Source organism: Brienomyrus brachyistius, chromosome 2 (genome assembly GCF_023856365.1).
Source record: "Brienomyrus brachyistius isolate T26 chromosome 2, BBRACH_0.4, whole genome shotgun sequence".
Lineage (NCBI taxonomy): Eukaryota > Metazoa > Chordata > Actinopteri > Osteoglossiformes > Mormyridae > Brienomyrus > Brienomyrus brachyistius.
The window spans coordinates 35,650,789-35,668,161 of NC_064534.1; the positions used below are offsets into that span (position 1 = coordinate 35,650,789).

General features: G+C 44.6%; 12 non-coding genes and 3 pseudogenes across 12 annotated transcripts; all 15 read left to right on the top strand.

The window, feature by feature from the left end:
- Nucleotides 1–418: 418 nt before the first annotated feature.
- Nucleotides 419–537, top strand: LOC125732561 (5S ribosomal RNA). The gene has a single exon (XR_007391937.1). It is a non-coding gene; the product is annotated as a 5S ribosomal RNA (ribosomal RNA).
- Nucleotides 538–1,621: 1,084 nt separating this feature from the next.
- LOC125733940 (5S ribosomal RNA) lies at nucleotides 1,622–1,740 on the top strand. The gene has a single exon (XR_007393272.1). It is a non-coding gene; the product is annotated as a 5S ribosomal RNA (ribosomal RNA).
- A 1,076-nt stretch (nucleotides 1,741–2,816) lies between these two features.
- LOC125732119 (5S ribosomal RNA) lies at nucleotides 2,817–2,935 on the top strand (annotated as a pseudogene).
- Nucleotides 2,936–4,005: 1,070 nt separating this feature from the next.
- LOC125731423 (5S ribosomal RNA) lies at nucleotides 4,006–4,124 on the top strand (annotated as a pseudogene).
- A 1,077-nt stretch (nucleotides 4,125–5,201) lies between these two features.
- LOC125731305 (5S ribosomal RNA) lies at nucleotides 5,202–5,320 on the top strand. The gene has a single exon (XR_007391591.1). It is a non-coding gene; the product is annotated as a 5S ribosomal RNA (ribosomal RNA).
- Nucleotides 5,321–6,402: 1,082 nt separating this feature from the next.
- On the top strand, nucleotides 6,403–6,521 carry LOC125731424 (5S ribosomal RNA; annotated as a pseudogene).
- A 1,076-nt stretch (nucleotides 6,522–7,597) lies between these two features.
- Nucleotides 7,598–7,716, top strand: LOC125730777 (5S ribosomal RNA). The gene has a single exon (XR_007391068.1). It is a non-coding gene; the product is annotated as a 5S ribosomal RNA (ribosomal RNA).
- Nucleotides 7,717–8,799: 1,083 nt separating this feature from the next.
- LOC125733736 (5S ribosomal RNA) lies at nucleotides 8,800–8,918 on the top strand. The gene has a single exon (XR_007393073.1). It is a non-coding gene; the product is annotated as a 5S ribosomal RNA (ribosomal RNA).
- Nucleotides 8,919–9,996: 1,078 nt separating this feature from the next.
- Nucleotides 9,997–10,115, top strand: LOC125735757 (5S ribosomal RNA). Its single transcript, XR_007395047.1, has one exon. It is a non-coding gene; the product is annotated as a 5S ribosomal RNA (ribosomal RNA).
- Nucleotides 10,116–11,198: 1,083 nt separating this feature from the next.
- LOC125730900 (5S ribosomal RNA) lies at nucleotides 11,199–11,317 on the top strand. The gene has a single exon (XR_007391192.1). It is a non-coding gene; the product is annotated as a 5S ribosomal RNA (ribosomal RNA).
- A 1,078-nt stretch (nucleotides 11,318–12,395) lies between these two features.
- Nucleotides 12,396–12,514, top strand: LOC125737215 (5S ribosomal RNA). The gene has a single exon (XR_007396482.1). It is a non-coding gene; the product is annotated as a 5S ribosomal RNA (ribosomal RNA).
- A 1,085-nt stretch (nucleotides 12,515–13,599) lies between these two features.
- LOC125733545 (5S ribosomal RNA) lies at nucleotides 13,600–13,718 on the top strand. The gene has a single exon (XR_007392887.1). It is a non-coding gene; the product is annotated as a 5S ribosomal RNA (ribosomal RNA).
- Nucleotides 13,719–14,799: 1,081 nt separating this feature from the next.
- Nucleotides 14,800–14,918, top strand: LOC125732453 (5S ribosomal RNA). Its single transcript, XR_007391833.1, has one exon. It is a non-coding gene; the product is annotated as a 5S ribosomal RNA (ribosomal RNA).
- A 1,079-nt stretch (nucleotides 14,919–15,997) lies between these two features.
- Nucleotides 15,998–16,116, top strand: LOC125736445 (5S ribosomal RNA). Its single transcript, XR_007395723.1, has one exon. It is a non-coding gene; the product is annotated as a 5S ribosomal RNA (ribosomal RNA).
- A 1,081-nt stretch (nucleotides 16,117–17,197) lies between these two features.
- Nucleotides 17,198–17,316, top strand: LOC125734046 (5S ribosomal RNA). The gene has a single exon (XR_007393374.1). It is a non-coding gene; the product is annotated as a 5S ribosomal RNA (ribosomal RNA).
- Nucleotides 17,317–17,373: the final 57 nt, after the last annotated feature.

Sequence of the window (17,373 nt, forward strand, 5' to 3'; positions counted from 1 at the left end):
ACAGCGTGACATTTTGGGGAAGCATGTGATTCAACAGCAACCAGTGGGCTTCGTGCGGCGGAGATTTTGTGGCTGTTAGCGGAGTTGATAACAGAGGGTCTTTAAGAGAAGCCTGCATGCGGTAGGCAAATGAGTAATGTTTGCCGGCGGGGGACGTGCGGCGATTAACCTGTTCGGTAGTGAAAAGGACTTAAAGAGAAGGAAGTGTGCGGATGCGGAAAGAATGGAATAATTGTGGTAGGCTGCCGGCTGAGTAGTTTGGTGAATGTTTGGTGTGGGTGCGGCGCTGCCGATTGGATGGTGGTGCTGCAGTGTGAGTCAGATAAAAAAAAAAAAAAACAGGAGTAGGATCCAATGGGACTAACTGGCATGTATAGACGCGTGTAATGCAAAAGGGCTGTTTTTGGTCGCGTCTCTCGCTTATGGCCATACCACCCTGAACACGCCCGATCTCATCCGATCTCGGAAGCCAAGCAGGGTAGGGTCTGGTTAGTACTTGGATGGGAGACCTCCTGGGAATACCAGGTGCTGTAAGCTTTTCTCACTGTTACTTTATACAGGGGGCGCTCCACTTCACGATTAATTTAAATCTATCACTCCCCTTCCATTTTACTATTTTATATATATATATATATATTTTTCTGTCATTCATAAAGGCAGCTTTTACACACCGTTTTACTCTAAATACTTCCTGGTAATTCTAGGTGCTGTAAGCTGTTCGTGCCTTTATTCCACCAGGGCGCGATCTTCTCACAAACTTGAAGACTGTCACTCCCCATTCACGTTTTACAACTTATTGTTAATGATAAAGAGACAGCTTTTTACACACAGTTTTAATCAAAGTACTGATATTATTCCTCTTCAACTGACCGCTTTGTTTTCTATGCAAAAACCACTTCGCCACAGAAGACTCGATATTATTGGCATAGCAAGGTCTGCTCTTCTCCTCCTTTCAAAACTTGCTAAAAGCTGTATTTAAAAGAACAGATTGGCCGGGGTAATTCACACCCTTCAATGCCAGCTTAATGTTTAGGTTAGTGGGAATCACAGAGGAATTAGGGATGGAAACTTCTTTGCTGGTGGTAGAAGCGGTCTGGTGAATTTTTAGAGAGAAGAGGCCGTCGATGTTTGAATGTAGAAAATTGTTCTGGCTGCAGCCAGCAGTATGGACTTGTTGGTGTGTGTAGCTCCCAGTGTTCTGACAGCGCGACGTTTTAGGGAAGCATGTGATTCAGCAGCTACCAGTGGGCTTCGTGCGGCGGAGATTTTGTGGCTGTTAGCGGAGTTGATAACAGAGGGTCGTTAAGAGAAGCCTGCATGCAGTAGGCAAAGGAGTAATGTTTGCCGGCGGGGGACGTGCGGCGATTAACCTGTGCGGTAGTGAAAAGGAGTTAAAAAGAAGGAAGTGTGCGGATGCGGAAAGAATGGAATAATTGTGGTAGGCTGCCGGCTGAGTAGTTTGGTGAATGTTTGGTGTGGGTCCGGCGCTGCCGATTGGATGGTGGTGCTGCAGTGTGAGTCAGATAAAAAAAAAAAAAAAACCAGGAGTAGGATCCAATGGGACTAACTGGCATGTATAGACGCGTGTAATGCAAAAGGGCTGTTTTTGGTCGCGTCTCTCGCTTATGGCCATACCACCCTGAACACGCCCGATCTCATCCGATCTCGGAAGCCAAGCAGGGTAGGGTCTGGTTAGTACTTGGATGGGAGACCTCCTGGGAATACTAGGTGCTGTAAGCTTTTCTCACTTTTACTTTATACAGGGGGCGCTCCACTTCACGATTAATTTAAATCTATCACTCCCCTTCCATTTTACTATTTAATATATATATATATTTTTCTCTCATTCATAAAGGCAGCTTTTACACACCGTTTTACTCTAAATACTTCCTGGTAATTCTAGGTGCTGTAAGCTGTTCGTGCCTTTATTCCACCAGGGCGCGATCTTCTCACAAACTTTAAGACTGTCACTCCCCATTCACGTTTTACAACTTATTGTTAATGATAAAGAGACAGCTTTTTACACACAGTTTTAAACAAAGTACTGATATTATTCCTCTTCAACTCACCGCTTTGTTTTCTATGCAAAAACCACTTCGCCACAGAAGACTCGATATTATTGGCATAGCAAGTTCTGCTCTTCTCCTTTCAAAACTTGCTAAAAGCTGTATTTAAAAGAACAGATTGGCCGGGGTAATTCACACCCTTCAATGCCAGCTTAATGTTTAGGTTAGTGGGAATCACAGAGGAATTAGGGATGGAAACTTCTTTGCTGGTGGTAGAAGCGGTCTGGTGAATTTTTAGAGAGAAGAGGCCGTCGATGTTTGAATGTAGAAAATTGTTCTGGCTGCAGCCTGCAGTATGGACTTGTTGGTGTGTGTAGCTCCCAGTGTTCTGACAGCGCGACGTTTTGGGGAAGCATGTGATTCAGCAGCTACCAGTGGGCTTCGTGCGGCGGAGATTTTGTGGCTGTTAGCGGAGTTGATAACAGAGGGTCGTTAAGAGAAGCCTGCATGCAGTAGGCAAAGGAGTAATGTTTGCCGGCGGGGGACGTGCGGCGATTAACCTGTGCGGTAGTGAAAAGGAGTTAAAAAGAAGGAAGTGTGCGGATGCGGAAAGAATGGAATAATTGTGGTAGGCTGCCGGCTGAGTAGTTTGGTGAATGTTTGGTGTGGGTCCGGCGCTGCCGATTGGATGGTGGTGCTGCAGTGTGAGTCAGATAAAAAAAAAAAAAAACCAGGAGTAGGATCCAATGGGACTAACTGGCATGTATAGAGGCGTGTAATGCAAAAGGGCTGTTTTTGTTCGCAGTTCTCGCTTATGGACATACCACCCTTAACACGCCTGATCTTGTATGATCTCGGAAGCTAAGCGGGTTAGGGTCTGGTTAGTACTTGGATGGGAGACTGCCTGGGAATACCACGTGCTGTAAGCTTTTCTCACTTTTACTTTATACAGGGGGCACTCCACCTCACGATTAATTTAAATCTATCACTCCCCTTCCATTTTACTATTTTATATATTTCTTTTTTCTCTCATTCATAAAGGCAGCTTTTACACACGTTTTACTCTAAATACTGCCTGGTAATTCTAGGTGCTGTAAGCTGTTCGTGCCTTTATTCCACCAGGGCACGATCTTCTCACAAACTTGAAGACTGTCACTCCCCATTCACGTTTTACAACTTATTGTTAATGATAAAGAGACAGCTTTTTACACACAGTTTTAAACAAAGTACTGATATAATTCCTCTTCAACTCACCGCTTTGTTTTCTATGCAAAAACCACTTCGCCACAGAATATTCGATATTATTGGCATATTATCTGCTCTTCTCCTCCTTTCAAAACTTGCTAAAAGCTGTATTTAAAAGAGCAGGTTGGCCGGGGTAATTCACACCCTTCAATGCCAGATTAATGTTTAGGTTAGTGGGAATCACAGAGGAATTAGGGATGGAAACTTCTTTGCTGATGGTAGAAGCGGTCTGGTGAATTTTTAGAGAGAAGAGGCCGTCGATGTTTCAATGTAGAAAATTGTTCTGGCTGCAGCCTGCAGTATGGACTTGTTGGCGTGTGTAGCTCCCAGTGTTCTGACAGCGTAACGTTTTGGGGAAGCATGTGATTCAACAGCTACCAGTGGGCTTCGTGCGGCAGAGATTTTGTGGCTGTTAGCGGAGTTGATAACAGAGGGTCGTTAAGAGAAGCCTGCATGAGGTAGGCAAAGGAGTAATGTTTGCCGGCGGGGGACGTGCGGCGATTAACCTGTGCGGTAGTGAAAAGGACTTAAAGAGAAGGAAGTGTGCGGATGCGGAAAGAATGGAATAATTGTGGTAGGCTGCCGGATGAGTAGTTTGGTGAATGTTTGGTGTGGGTCCGGTGCTGCCGATTGGATGGTGGTGCTGCAGTGTGAGTCAGATAAAAAAAAAAAAAACAGGAGTAGGATCCAATGGGACTAACTGGCATGTATAGACGCGTGTAATGCAAAAGGGCTATTTTTGGTAGTGTTTCTCGCTCACGGCCATACCACCCTGAACGCGCCCGATCTCGTCTGATCTCAGAAGCTAAGCAGGCTAGGGTCTGGTTAGTACTTGGGTGGGAGACCACCTGGAAATATCAGGTGCTGTAAGCTTTTCTCACTTTTACTTTATACAGGGGGCGCTCCACTTCACGATTAATTTAAATGTATCACTCCCCTTCCATTTTACTATTTTATATATTTCTTTTTTCTCTCATTCATAAAGGCAGCTTTTACACACCGTTTTACTCTAAATACTGCCTGGTAATTCTAGGTGCTGTAAGCTCTTCGTGCCTTTATTCCACCAGGGCGCGATCTTCTCACAAACTTGAAGACTGTCACTCCCCATTCACGTTTTACAACTTATTGTTAATAATAAGGAGACAGCTTTTTACACACAGTTTTAAACAAAGTACTAATATAATTCCTCTTCAACTCACCGCTTTGTTTTCTATGCAAAAACGACTTCACCACAGAAGACTCGTTATTATTGGCATAGCAAGGTCTGCTCTTCTCCTCCTTTCAAAACTTGCTAAAAGCTGTATTTAAAAGAGCAGGTTGGCCGGGGTAATTCACACCCTTCAATGCCAGCTTAATGTTTAGGTTAGTGGGAATCACAGAGGAATTAGGGATGGAAACTTCTTTGCTGGTGGTAGAAGCGGTCTGGTGAATTTTTAGAGAGAAGAGGCCGTCAATGTTTGAATGTAGAAAATTGTTCTGGCTGCAGCCTGCAGTATGGACTTGTTGGTGTGTCTAGCTCCCAGTGTTCTGACAGCGCGACGTTTTGGGGAAGCATGTGATTCAGCAGCTACCAGTGGGCTTCGTGCGGCGGAGATTTTGTGGCTGTTAGCTGAGTTGATAGCAGAGGGTCGTTAAGAGAAGCCTGCATGCGGTAGGCAAAGGAGTAATGTTTGCCGGCGGGGGACGTGCGGCGATTAACCTGTGCGGTAGTGAAAAGGAGTTAAAGAGAAGGAAGTGTGCGGATGCGGAAAGAATGGAATAATTGTGGTAGGCTGCCGGATGAGTAGTTTGGTGAATGTTTGGTGTGGGTCCGGTTCTGCCGATTGGATGGTGGTGCTGCAGTGTGAGTCAGATAAAAAAAAAAAAAAAAACAGGAGTAGGATCCAATGAGACTAACTGGCATGTATAGACGCGTGTAATGCAAAAGGGCTATTTTTGGTAGTGTCTCTTGCTTACGGCCTTACCACCCTGAACGTGCCCGATCTCGTCTGATCTCAGAAGCTAAGCAGGCTAGGGTCTGGTTAGTACTTGGATGGGAGACCACCTGGAAATACCAGGTGCTGTAAGCTTTTCTCACTTTTACTTTATACAGGGGGCGCTCCACTTCACGATTAATTTAAATCTATCACTCCCCTTCCATTTTACTATTTTATATATATATATATATATTTTTCTCTCATTCATAAAGGCAGCTTTTACACACCGTTTTACTCTAAATACTTCCTGGTAATTCTAGGTGCTGTAAGCTGTTCGTGCCTTTATTCCACCAGGGCGCGATCTTCTCACAAACTTGAAGACTGTCACTCCCCATTCACGTTTTACAACTTATTGTTAATGATAAAGAGACAGCTTTTTACACACAGTTTTAAACAAAGTACTGATATAATTCCTCTTCAACTCACCGCTTTGTTTTCTATGCAAAAACCACTTCGCCACAGAAGACTCGATATTATTGGCAAAGCAAGGTCTGCTCTTCTCCTCCCTTCAAAACTTGCTAAAAGCTGTATTTAAAAGAGCAGGTTGGCCGGGGTAATTCACACCCTTCAATGCCAGATTAATGTTTAGGTTAGTGGGAATCACAGAGTAATTAGGGATGGAAACTTCTTTGCAGGTGGTAGAAGCGGTCTGGTGAATTTTTAAAGAGAAGAGGCCGTCGATGTTTGAATGTAGAAAATTGTTCTGGCTGCAGCCTGCAGTATGGACTTGTTGGTGTGTGTAGCTCCCAGTGTTCTGACAGCGCGACGTTTTGGGGAAGCATGTGATTCAACAGCTACCAGTGGGCTTCGTGCGGCAGAGATTTTGTGGCTGTTAGCGGAGTTGATAACAGAGGGTTGTTAAGAGAAGCCTGCATGCAGTAGGCAAAGGAGTAATGTTTGCCGGCGGGGGACGTGCGGCGATTAACCTGTGCGGTAGTGAAAAGGAGTTAAAGAGAAGGAAGTGTGCGGATGCGGAAAGAATGGAATAATTGTGGTAGGCTGCCGGATGAGTAGTTTGGTGAATGTTTGGTGTGGGTCCGGTGCTGCCGATTGGATGGTGGTGCTGCAGTGTGAGTCAGATAAAAAAAAAAAAAAACAGGAGTAGGATCCAATGGGACTAACTGGCATGTATAGACGCGTGTAATGCAAAAGGGCTATTTTTGGTAGTGTTTCTCGCTCACGGCCATACCACCCTGAACGCGCCCGATCTCGTCTGATCTCAGAAGCTAAGCAGGCTAGGGTCTGGTTAGTACTTGGGTGGGAGACCACCTGGAAATATCAGGTGCTGTAAGCTTTTCTCACTTTTACTTTATACAGGGGGCGCTCCACTTCACGATTAATTTAAATGTATCACTCCCCTTCCATTTTACTATTTTATATATTTCTTTTTTCTCTCATTCATAAAGGCAGCTTTTACACACCGTTTTACTCTAAATACTGCCTGGTAATTCTAGGTGCTGTAAGCTCTTCGTGCCTTTATTCCACCAGGGCGCGATCTTCTCACAAACTTGAAGACTGTCACTCCCCATTCACGTTTTACAACTTATTGTTAATAATAAGGAGACAGCTTTTTACACACAGTTTTAAACAAAGTACTAATATAATTCCTCTTCAACTCACCGCTTTGTTTTCTATGCAAAAACGACTTCACCACAGAAGTCTCGTTATTATTGGCATAGCAAGGTCTGCTCTTCTCCTCCTTTCAAAACTTGCTAAAAGCTGTATTTAAAAGAGCAGGTTGGCCGGGGTAATTCACACCCTTCAATGCCAGCTTAATGTTTAGGCTAGTGGGAATCACAGAGGAATTAGGGATGGAAACTTCTTTGCTGGTGGTAGAAGCGGTCTGGTGAATTTTTAGAGAGAAGAGGCCGTCAATGTTTGAATGTAGAAAATTGTTCTGGCTGCAGCCTGCAGTATGGACTTGTTGGTGTGTCTAGCTCCCAGTGTTCTGACAGCGCGACGTTTTGGGGAAGCATGTGATTCAGCAGCTACCAGTGGGCTTCGTGCGGCGGAGATTTTGTGGCTGTTAGTGGAGTTGATAACAGAAGGGCATTAAGAGAAGCCTGCATGCGGTAGGCAAAGGAGTAATGTTTGCCGGCGGGGGACGTGTGGCGATTAACCTGTGCGGTAGTGAAGAGGAGTTAAAGAGAAGGAACTGTGCAGATGCGGAAAGAATGGAATAATTGTGGTAGGCTGCCGGATGAGTAGTTTGGTGAATGTTTGGTGTGGGTCCGGTTCTGCCGATTGGATGGTGGTGCTGCAGTGTGAGTCAGATAAAAAAAAAAAAAAAACAGGAGTAGGATCCAATGAGACTAACTGGCATGTATAGACGCGTGTAATGCAAAAGGGCTATTTTTGGTAGTGTCTCTTGCTTACGGCCATACCACCCTGAACGTGCCCGATCTCGTCTGATCTCAGAAGCTAAGCAGGCTAGGGTCTGGTTAGTACTTGGATGGGAGACCACCTGGAAATACCAGGTGCTGTAAGCTTTTCTCACTTTTACTTTATACAGGGGGCGCTCCACTTCACGATTAATTTAAATCTATCACTCCCCTTCCATTTTACTATTTTATATATATATATATATATTTTTCTCTCATTCATAAAGGCAGCTTTTACACACCGTTTTACTCTAAATACTTCCTGGTAATTCTAGGTGCTGTAAGCTGTTCGTGCCTTTATTCCACCAGGGCGCGATCTTCTCACAAACTTGAAGACTGTCACTCCCCATTCACGTTTTACAACTTATTGTTAATGATAAAGAGACAGCTTTTTACACACAGTTTTAAACAAAGTACTGATATTATTCCTCTTCAACTCACCGCTTTGTTTTCTATGCAAAAACCACTTCGCCACAGAAGACTCGATATTATTGGCATAGCAAGTTCTGCTCTTCTCCTTTCAAAACTTGCTAAAAGCTGTATTTAAAAGAACAGATTGGCCGGGGTAATTCACACCCTTCAATGCCAGCTTAATGTTTAGGTTAGTGGGAGTCACAGAGGAATTAGGGATGGAAACTTCTTTGCTGGTGGTAGAAGCGGTCTGGTGAATTTTTAGAGAGAAGAGGCCGTCGATGTTTGAATGTAGAAAATTGTTCTGGCTGCAGCCTGCAGTATGGACTTGTTCGTGTGTGTAGCTCCCAGTGTTCTGACAGCGCGACGTTTTGGGGAAGCATGTTATTCAGCAGCTACCAGTGGGCTTCGTGCGGCGGAGATTTTGTGGCTGTTAGCGGAGTTGATAACAGAGAGTCGTTAAGAGAAGCCTGCATGCGGTAGGCAAAGGAGTAATGTTTGCCGGCGGGGGACGTGCGGCGATTAACCTGTGCGGTAGTGAAAAGGAGTTAAAGAGAAGGAAGTGTGCGGATGCGGAAAGAATGGAATAATTGTGGTAGGCTGCCGGCTGAGTAGTTTGGTGAATGTTTGGTGTGGGTCCGGCACTGCCGATTGGATGGTGGGGCTGCAGTGTGAGTCAGATAAAAAAAAAAAAAAAAAAACAGGAGTAGGATTCAATGGGACCAACTGGCATGTATAGACGCGTGTAATGCAAAAGGGCTGTTTTTGGTCGCGTCTCTCGCTTACGGCCATACCACCCTGAACACGCCCGATCTCATCCGATCTCGGAAGCCAAGCAGGGTAGGGTCTAGTTAGTACTTGGATGGGAGACCTCCTGGGAATACCAGGTGCTGTAAGCTTTTCTTACTTTTACTTTAAACGGGGGGCGCTCCACTTCACGATTAATTTAAATCTATCACTCCCCTTCCATTTTACTATTTTATATATATATATATTTTTTCTCTCATTCATAAAGGCAGCTTTTAGAAACCGTTTTACTCTAAATACTTCCTGGTAATTCTAGGTGCTGTAAGCTGTTCGTGCCTTTATTCCACCAGGGCGCGATCTTCTCACAAACTTGAAGACTGTCACTCCCCATTCACGTTTTACAACTTATTGTTAATGATAAAGAGACAGCTTTTTACACACAGTTTTAAACAAAGTACTGATATTATTCCTCTTCAACTGACCGCTTTGTTTTCTATGCAAAAACCACTTCGCCACAGAAGACTCGATATTATTGGCATAGCAAGTTCTGCTCTTCTCCTTTCAAAACTTGCTAAAAGCTGTATTTAAAAGAACAGATTGGCCGGGGTAATTCACACCCTTCAATGCCAGCTTAATGTTTAGGTTAGTGGGAATCACAGAGGAATTAGGGATGGAAACTTCTTTGCTGGTGGTAGAAGCGGTCTGGTGAATTTTTAGAGAGAAGAGGCCGTCGATGTTTGAATGTAGAAAATTGTTCTGGCTGCAGCCTGCAGTATGGACTTGTTGGTGTGTGTAGCTCCCAGTGTTCTGACAGCGCGACGTTTTGGGGAAGCATGTGATTCAGCAGCTACCAGTGGGCTTCGTGCGGCGGAGATTTTGTGGCTGTTAGCGGAGTTGATAACAGAGGGTCGTTAAGAGAAGCCTGCATGCAGTAGGCAAAGGAGTAATGTTTGCCGGCGGGGGACGTGCGGCGATTAACCTGTGCGGTAGTGAAAAGGAGTTAAAAATAAGGAAGTGTGCGGATGCAGAAAGAATGGAATAATTGTGGTAGGCTGCCGGCTGAGTAGTTTGGTGAATGTTTGGTGTGGGTCCGGCGCTGCCGATTGGATGGTGGTGCTGCAGTGTGAGTCAGATAAAAAAAAAAAAAAGAACATTAGTAGGATCCAATGGGACCAACTGGCATGTATAGAGGCGTGTAATGCAAAAGGGCTGTTTTTGGTAGCATGTCTCGCTTACGGCCATACCACCCTGAACACGCCCGATCTCGTCTGATCTCGGAAGCTAAGCAGGGTAGGGTATGGTTAGTACATGGATGGGAGACCACCTGGGAATACCAGGTGCTGTAAGCTTTTCTCACTTTTACTTTATACAGGGGGCGCTCCACTTCACGATTAATTTAAATCTATCACTCCCCTTCCATTTTACTATTTTATATATATATATATATATTTTTCTCTCATTCATAAAGGCAGCTTTTACACACCGTTTTACTCTAAATACTTCCTGGTAATTCTAGGTGCTGTAAGCTGTTCGTGCCTTTATTCCACCAGGGCGCGATCTTCTCACAAACTTGAAGACTGTCACTCCCCATTCACGTTTTACAACTTATTGTTAATGATAAAGAGACAGCTTTTTACACACAGTTTTAAACAAAGTACTGATATTATTCCTCTTCAACTCACCGCTTTGTTTTCTATGCAAAAACCACTTCGCCACAGAAGACTCGATATTATTGGCATAGCAAGTTCTGCTCTTCTCCTTTCAAAACTTGCTAAAAGCTGTATTTAAAAGAACAGATTGGCCGGGGTAATTCACACCCTTCAATGCCAGCTTAATGTTTAGGTTAGTGGGAGTCACAGAGGAATTAGGGATGGAAACTTCTTTGCTGGTGGTAGAAGCGGTCTGGTGAATTTTTAGAGAGAAGAGGCCGTCGATGTTTGAATGTAGAAAATTGTTCTGGCTGCAGCCTGCAGTATGGACTTGTTGGTGTGTGTAGCTCCCAGTGTTCTGACAGCGCGACGTTTTGGGGAAGCATGTTATTCAGCAGCTACCAGTGGGCTTCGTGCGGCGGAGATTTTGTGGCTGTTAGCGGAGTTGATAACAGAGAGTCGTTAAGAGAAGCCTGCATGCGGTAGGCAAAGGAGTAATGTTTGCCGGCGGGGGACGTGCGGCGATTAACCTGTGCGGTAGTGAAAAGGAGTTAAAGAGAAGGAAGTGTGCGGATGCGGAAAGAATGGAATAATTGTGGTAGGCTGCCGGCTGAGTAGTTTGGTGAATGTTTGGTGTGGGTCCGGCACTGCCGATTGGATGGTGGGGCTGCAGTGTGAGTCAGATAAAAAAAAAAAAAAAAAAACAGGAGTAGGATTCAATGGGACCAACTGGCATGTATAGACGCGTGTAATGCAAAAGGGCTGTTTTTGGTCGCGTCTCTCGCTTACGGCCATACCACCCTGAACACGCCCGATCTCATCCGATCTCGGAAGCCAAGCAGGGTAGGGTCTGGTTAGTACTTGGATGGGAGACCTCCTGGGAATACCAGGTGCTGTAAGCTTTTCTTACTTTTACTTTAAACGGGGGGCGCTCCACTTCACGATTAATTTAAATCTATCACTCCCCTTCCATTTTACTATTTTATATATATATATATTTTTTCTCTCATTCATAAAGGCAGCTTTTAGAAACCGTTTTACTCTAAATACTTCCTGGTAATTCTAGGTGCTGTAAGCTGTTCGTGCCTTTATTCCACCAGGGCGCGATCTTCTCACAAACTTGAAGACTGTCACTCCCCATTCACGTTTTACAACTTATTGTTAATGATAAAGAGACAGCTTTTTACACACAGTTTTAAACAAAGTACTGATATTATTCCTCTTCAACTGACCGCTTTGTTTTCTATGCAAAAACCACTTCGCCACAGAAGACTCGATATTATTGGCATAGCAAGTTCTGCTCTTCTCCTTTCAAAACTTGCTAAAAGCTGTATTTAAAAGAACAGGTTGGCCGGGGTAATTCACACCCTTCAATGCCAGCTTAATGTTTAGGTTAGTGGGAATCACAGAGGAATTAGGGATGGAAACTTCTTTGCTGGTGGTAGAAGCGGTCTGGTGAATTTTTAGAGAGAAGAGGCCGTCGATGTTTGAATGTAGAAAATTGTTCTGGCTGCAGCCTGCAGTATGGACTTGTTGGTGTGTGTAGCTCCCAGTGTTCTGACAGCGCGACGTTTTGGGGAAGCATGTGATTCAGCAGCTACCAGTGGGCTTCGTGCGGCGGAGATTTTGTGGCTGTTAGCGGAGTTGATAACAGAGGGTCGTTAAGAGAAGCCTGCATGCAGTAGGCAAAGGAGTAATGTTTGCCGGCGGGGGACGTGCGGCGATTAACCTGTGCGGTAGTGAAAAGGAGTTAAAAATAAGGAAGTGTGCGGATGCGGAAAGAATGGAATAATTGTGGTAGGCTGCCGGCTGAGTAGTTTGGTGAATGTTTGGTGTGGGTCCGGCGCTGCCGATTGGATGGTGGTGCTGCAGTGTGAGTCAGATAAAAAAAAAAAAAAGAACATTAGTAGGATCCAATGGGACCAACTGGCATGTATAGAGGCGTGTAATGCAAAAGGGATGTTTTTGGTAGCATCTCTCGCTTATGGCCATACCACCCTGAACACGCCTGATCTCGTCTGATCTCGGAAGCTAAGCAGGGTAGGGTATGGTTAGTACATGGATGGGAGACCACCTGGGAATACCAGGTGCTGTAAGCTTTTCTCACTTTTACTTTATACAGGGGGCGCTCCACTTCACGATTAATTTAAATCTATCACTCCCCTTCCATTTTACTATTTTATATATATATATATATATTTTTTTTTCTCTCATTCATAAAGGCAGCTTTTACACACCGTTTTACTCTAAATACTTCCTGGTAATTCTAGGTGCTGTAAGCTGTTCGTGCCTTTATTCCACCAGGGCGCGATTTTCTCACAAACTTGATGACTGTCACTCCCCATTCACGTTTTACAACTTATTGTTAATGATAAAGAGATAGCTTTTTACACACAGTTTTAAACAAAGTACTGATATTATTCCTCTTCAACTGACCGCTTTGTTTTCTATGCAAAAACCACTTCGCCACAGAAGACTCGATATTATTGGCATAGCAAGTTCTGCTCTTCTCCTTTCAAAACTTGCTAAAAGCTGTATTTAAAAGAACAGATTGGCCGGGGTAATTCACACCCTTCAATGCCAGCTTAATGTTTAGGTTAGTGGGAGTCACAGAGGAATTAGGGATGGAAACTTCTTTGCTGGTGGTAGAAGCGGTCTGGTGAATTTTTAGAGAGAAGAGGCCGTCGATGTTTGAATGTAGAAAATTGTTCTGGCTGCAGCCTGCAGTATGGACTTGTTGGTGTGTGTAGCTCCCAGTGATCTGACAGCGCGACGTTTTGGGGAAGCATGTGATTCAGCAGCTACCAGTGGGCTTCGTGCGGCGGAGATTTTGTGGCTGTTAGCGGAGTTGATAACAGAGGGTCGTTAAGAGAAGCCTGCATGCAGTAGGCAAAGGAGTAATGTTTGCCGGCGGGGGACGTGCGGCGATTAACCTGTGCGGTAGTGAAAAGGAGTTAAAGAGAAGGAAGTGTGCGGATGCGGAAAGAATGGAATAATTGTGGTAGGCTGCCGGCTGAGTAGTTTGGTGAATGTTTGGTGTGGGTCCGGCGTTGCCGATTGGATGGTGGGGCTGCAGTGGGAGTCAGATAAAAAAAAAAAAAAAAACAGGAGTAGGATCCAATGGGACCAACTGGCATGTATAGAGGCGTGTAATGCAAAAGGGCTGTTTTTGGTAGCGTCTCTCGCTTATGGCCATACCACCCTGAACACGCCCGATCTCGTCTGATCTCGGAAGCTAAGCAGGGTAGGGTCTGGTTAGTACTTGGATGGGAGACCACCTGGGAATACCAGGTGCTGTGAGCTTTTCTCACTTTTACTTTATACAGGGGGCGCTCCACTTCACGATTAATTTAAATCTATCACTCCCCTTCCATTTTACTATTATATATATATATATTTTTTTTTTCTCTCATTCATAAAGGCAGCTTTTAGAAACTGTTTTACTCTAAATACTTCCTGGTAATTCTAGGTGCTGTAAGCTGTTCGTGCCTTTATTCCACCAGGGCGCGATTTTCTCACAAACTTGATGACTGTCACTCCCCATTCACGTTTTACAACTTATTGTTAATGATAAAGAGACAGCTTTTTACACACAGTTTTAAACAAAGTACTGATATTATTCCTCTTCAACTGACCGCTTTGTTTTCTATGCAAAAACCACTTCGCCACAGAAGACTCGATATTATTGGCATAGCAAGTTCTGCTCTTCTCCTTTCAAAACTTGCTAAAAGCTGTATTTAAAAGAACAGATTGGCCGGGGTAATTCACACCCTTCAATGCCAGCTTAATGTTTAGGTTAGTGGGAGTCACAGAGGAATTAGGGATGGAAACTTCTTTGCTGGTGGTAGAAGCGGTCTGGTGAATTTTTAGAGAGAAGAGGCCGTCGATGTTTGAATGTAGAAAATTGTTCTGGCTGCAGCCTGCAGTATGGACTTGTTGGTGTGTGTAGCTCCCAGTGTTCTGACAGCGCGACGTTTTGGGGAAGCATGTGATTCAGCAGCTACCAGTGGGCTTCGTGCGGCGGAGATTTTGTGGCTGTTAGCGGAGTTGATAACAGAGGGTCGTTAAGAGAAGCCTGCATGCAGTAGGCAAAGGAGTAATGTTTGCCGGCGGGGGACGTGCGGCGATTAACCTGTGCGGTAGTGAAAAGGAGTTAAAGAGAAGGAAGTGTGCGGATGCGGAAAGAATGGAATAATTGTGGTAGGCTGCCGGCTGAGTAGTTTGGTGAATGTTTGGTGTGGGTCCGGCGTTGCCGATTGGATGGTGGGGCTGCAGTGTGAGTCAGATAAAAAAAAAAAAAAAAAACAGGAGTAGGATCCAATGGGACCAACTGGCATGTATAGAGGCGTGTAATGCAAAAGGGCTGTTTTTGGTAGCGTCTCTCGCTTATGGCCATACCACCCTGAACACGCCCGATCTCGTCTGATCTCGGAAGCTAAGCAGGGTAGGGTCTGGTTAGTACTTGGATGGGAGACCACCTGGGAATACCAGGTGCTGTAAGCTTTTCTCACTTTTACTTTATACAGGGGGCGCTCCACTTCACGATTAATTTAAATCTATCACTCCCCTTTCATTTTACTATTTTATATATATTTTTTTTTTTTTCTCTCATTCATAAAGGCAGCTTTTAGAAACTGTTTTACTCTAAATACTTCCTGGTAATTCTAGGTGCTGTAAGCTGTTCGTGCCTTTATTCCACCAGGGCGCGATCTTCTCACAAACTTGAAGACTGTCACTCCCCATTCACATTTTACAACTTATTGTTAATGATAAAGAGACAGCTTTTTACACACAGTTTTAAACAAAGTACTGATATTATTCCTCTTCAACTGACCGCTTTGTTTTCTATGCAAAAACCACTTCGCCACAGAAGACTCGATATTATTGGCATAGCAAGTTCTGCTCTTCTCCTTTCAAAACTTGCTAAAAGCTGTATTTAAAAGAACAGATTGGCCGGGGTAATTCACACCCTTCAATGCCAGCTTAATGTTTAGGTTAGTGGGAGTCACAGAGGAATTAGGGATGGAAACTTCTTTGCTGGTGGTAGAAGCGGTCTGGTGAATTTTTAGAGAGAAGAGGCCGTCGATGTTTGAATGTAGAAAATTGTTCTGGATGCAGCCTGCAGTATGGACCTGTTGGTGTGTGTAGCTCCCAGTGTTCTGACAGCGCGACGTTTTGGGGAAGCATGTGATTCAGCAGCAACCAGTGGGCTTCGTGCGGCGGAGATTTTGTGGCTGTTAGCGGAGTTGATAACAGAGGGTCGTTAAGAGAAGCCTGCATGCAGTAGGCAAAGGAGTAATGTTTGCCGGCGGGGGACGTGCGGCGATTAACCTGTGCGGTAGTGAAAAGGAGTTAAAAAGAAGGAAGTGTGCGGATGCGGAAAGAATGGAATAATTGTGGTAGGCTGCTGGCTGAGTAGTTTGGTGAATGTTTGGTGTGGGTCCGGCGCTGCCGATTGGATGGTGGGGCTGCAGTGTGAGTCAGATAAAAAAAAAAAAAAGAACATTAGTAGGATCCAATGGGACCAACTGGCATGTATAGAGGCGTGTAATGCAAAAGGGCTGTTTTGGGTAGCGTCTCTCGCTTATGGCGATACCACCCTGAACACGCCCGATCTCATCTGATCTTGTAAGCTAAGCAGGGTAGGGTCTGGTTAGTACTTGGATGGGAGACCTCCTGGGAATACCAGGTGCTGTAAGCTTTTCTCACTTTTACTTTATACAGGGGGCGCTCCACTTCACGATTAATTTAAATCTATCACTCCCCTTCCATTTTACTATTTTATATATATATATATATATTTTTCTCTCATTCATAAAGGTAGCTTTTACACACCGTTTTACTCTAAATACTTCCTGGTAATTCAAGGTGCTCTAAGTTGTTCGTGCCTTTATTCCACCAGGGCGCGAACTTCTCACAAACTTGAAGACTGTCACTCCCCATTCACGTTTTACAACTTATTGTTAATGATAAAGAGACAGCTTTTTACACACAGTTGTAAACAAAGTACTGATATTATTCCTCTTCAACTGACCGCTTTGTTTTCTATGCAAAAACCACTTCGCCACAGAAGACTCGATATTATTGGCATAGCAAGTTCTGCTCTTCTTCTTTCAAAACTTGCTAAAAGCTGTATTTAAAAGAACAGATTGGCCGGGGTAATTCACACCCTTCAATGCCAGCTTAATGTTTAGGTTAGTGGGAATCACAGAGGAATTAGGGATGGAAACTTCTTTGCTGGTGGTAGAAGCGGTCTGGTGAATTTTTAGAGAGAAGAGGCCGTCGATGTTTGAATGTAGAAAATTGTTCTGGCTGCAGCCTGCAGTATGGACTTGTTGGTGCGTGTAGCTCCCAGTGTTCTGACAGCGCGACGTTTTGGGGAAGCATGTGATTCAGCAGCTACCAGTGGGCTTCGTGCGGCGGAGATTTTGTGGCTGTTAGTGGAGTTGATAACAGAAGGTCATTAAGAGAAGCCTGCATGCGGTAGGCAAAGGAGTAATGTTTGCCGGCGGGGGACGTGCGGCGATTAACCTGTGCGGTAGTGAAAAGGAGTTAAAGAGAAGGAAGTGTGCGGATGCGGAAAGAATGGAATAATTGTGGTAGGCTGCCGGTTGAGTAGTTTGGTGAATGTTTGGTGTGGGTCCGGCGTTGCCGATTGGATGGTGGGGCTGCAGTGTGAGTCAGATAAAAAAAAAAAAAAAAACAGGAGTAGGATCCAATGGGACCAACTGGCATGTATAGAGGCGTGTAATGCAAAAGGGCTGTTTTTGGTAACGTCTCTCGCTTATGGCCATACCACCCTGAACACGCCCGATCTCGTCTGATCTCGGAAGCTAAGCAGGGTAGGGTCTGGTTAGTATTTGGATGGGAGACCACCTGGGAATACCAGGTGCTGTAAGCTTTTCTCACTTTTACTTTATACAGGGGGCGCTCCACTTCACGATTAATTTAAATCTAT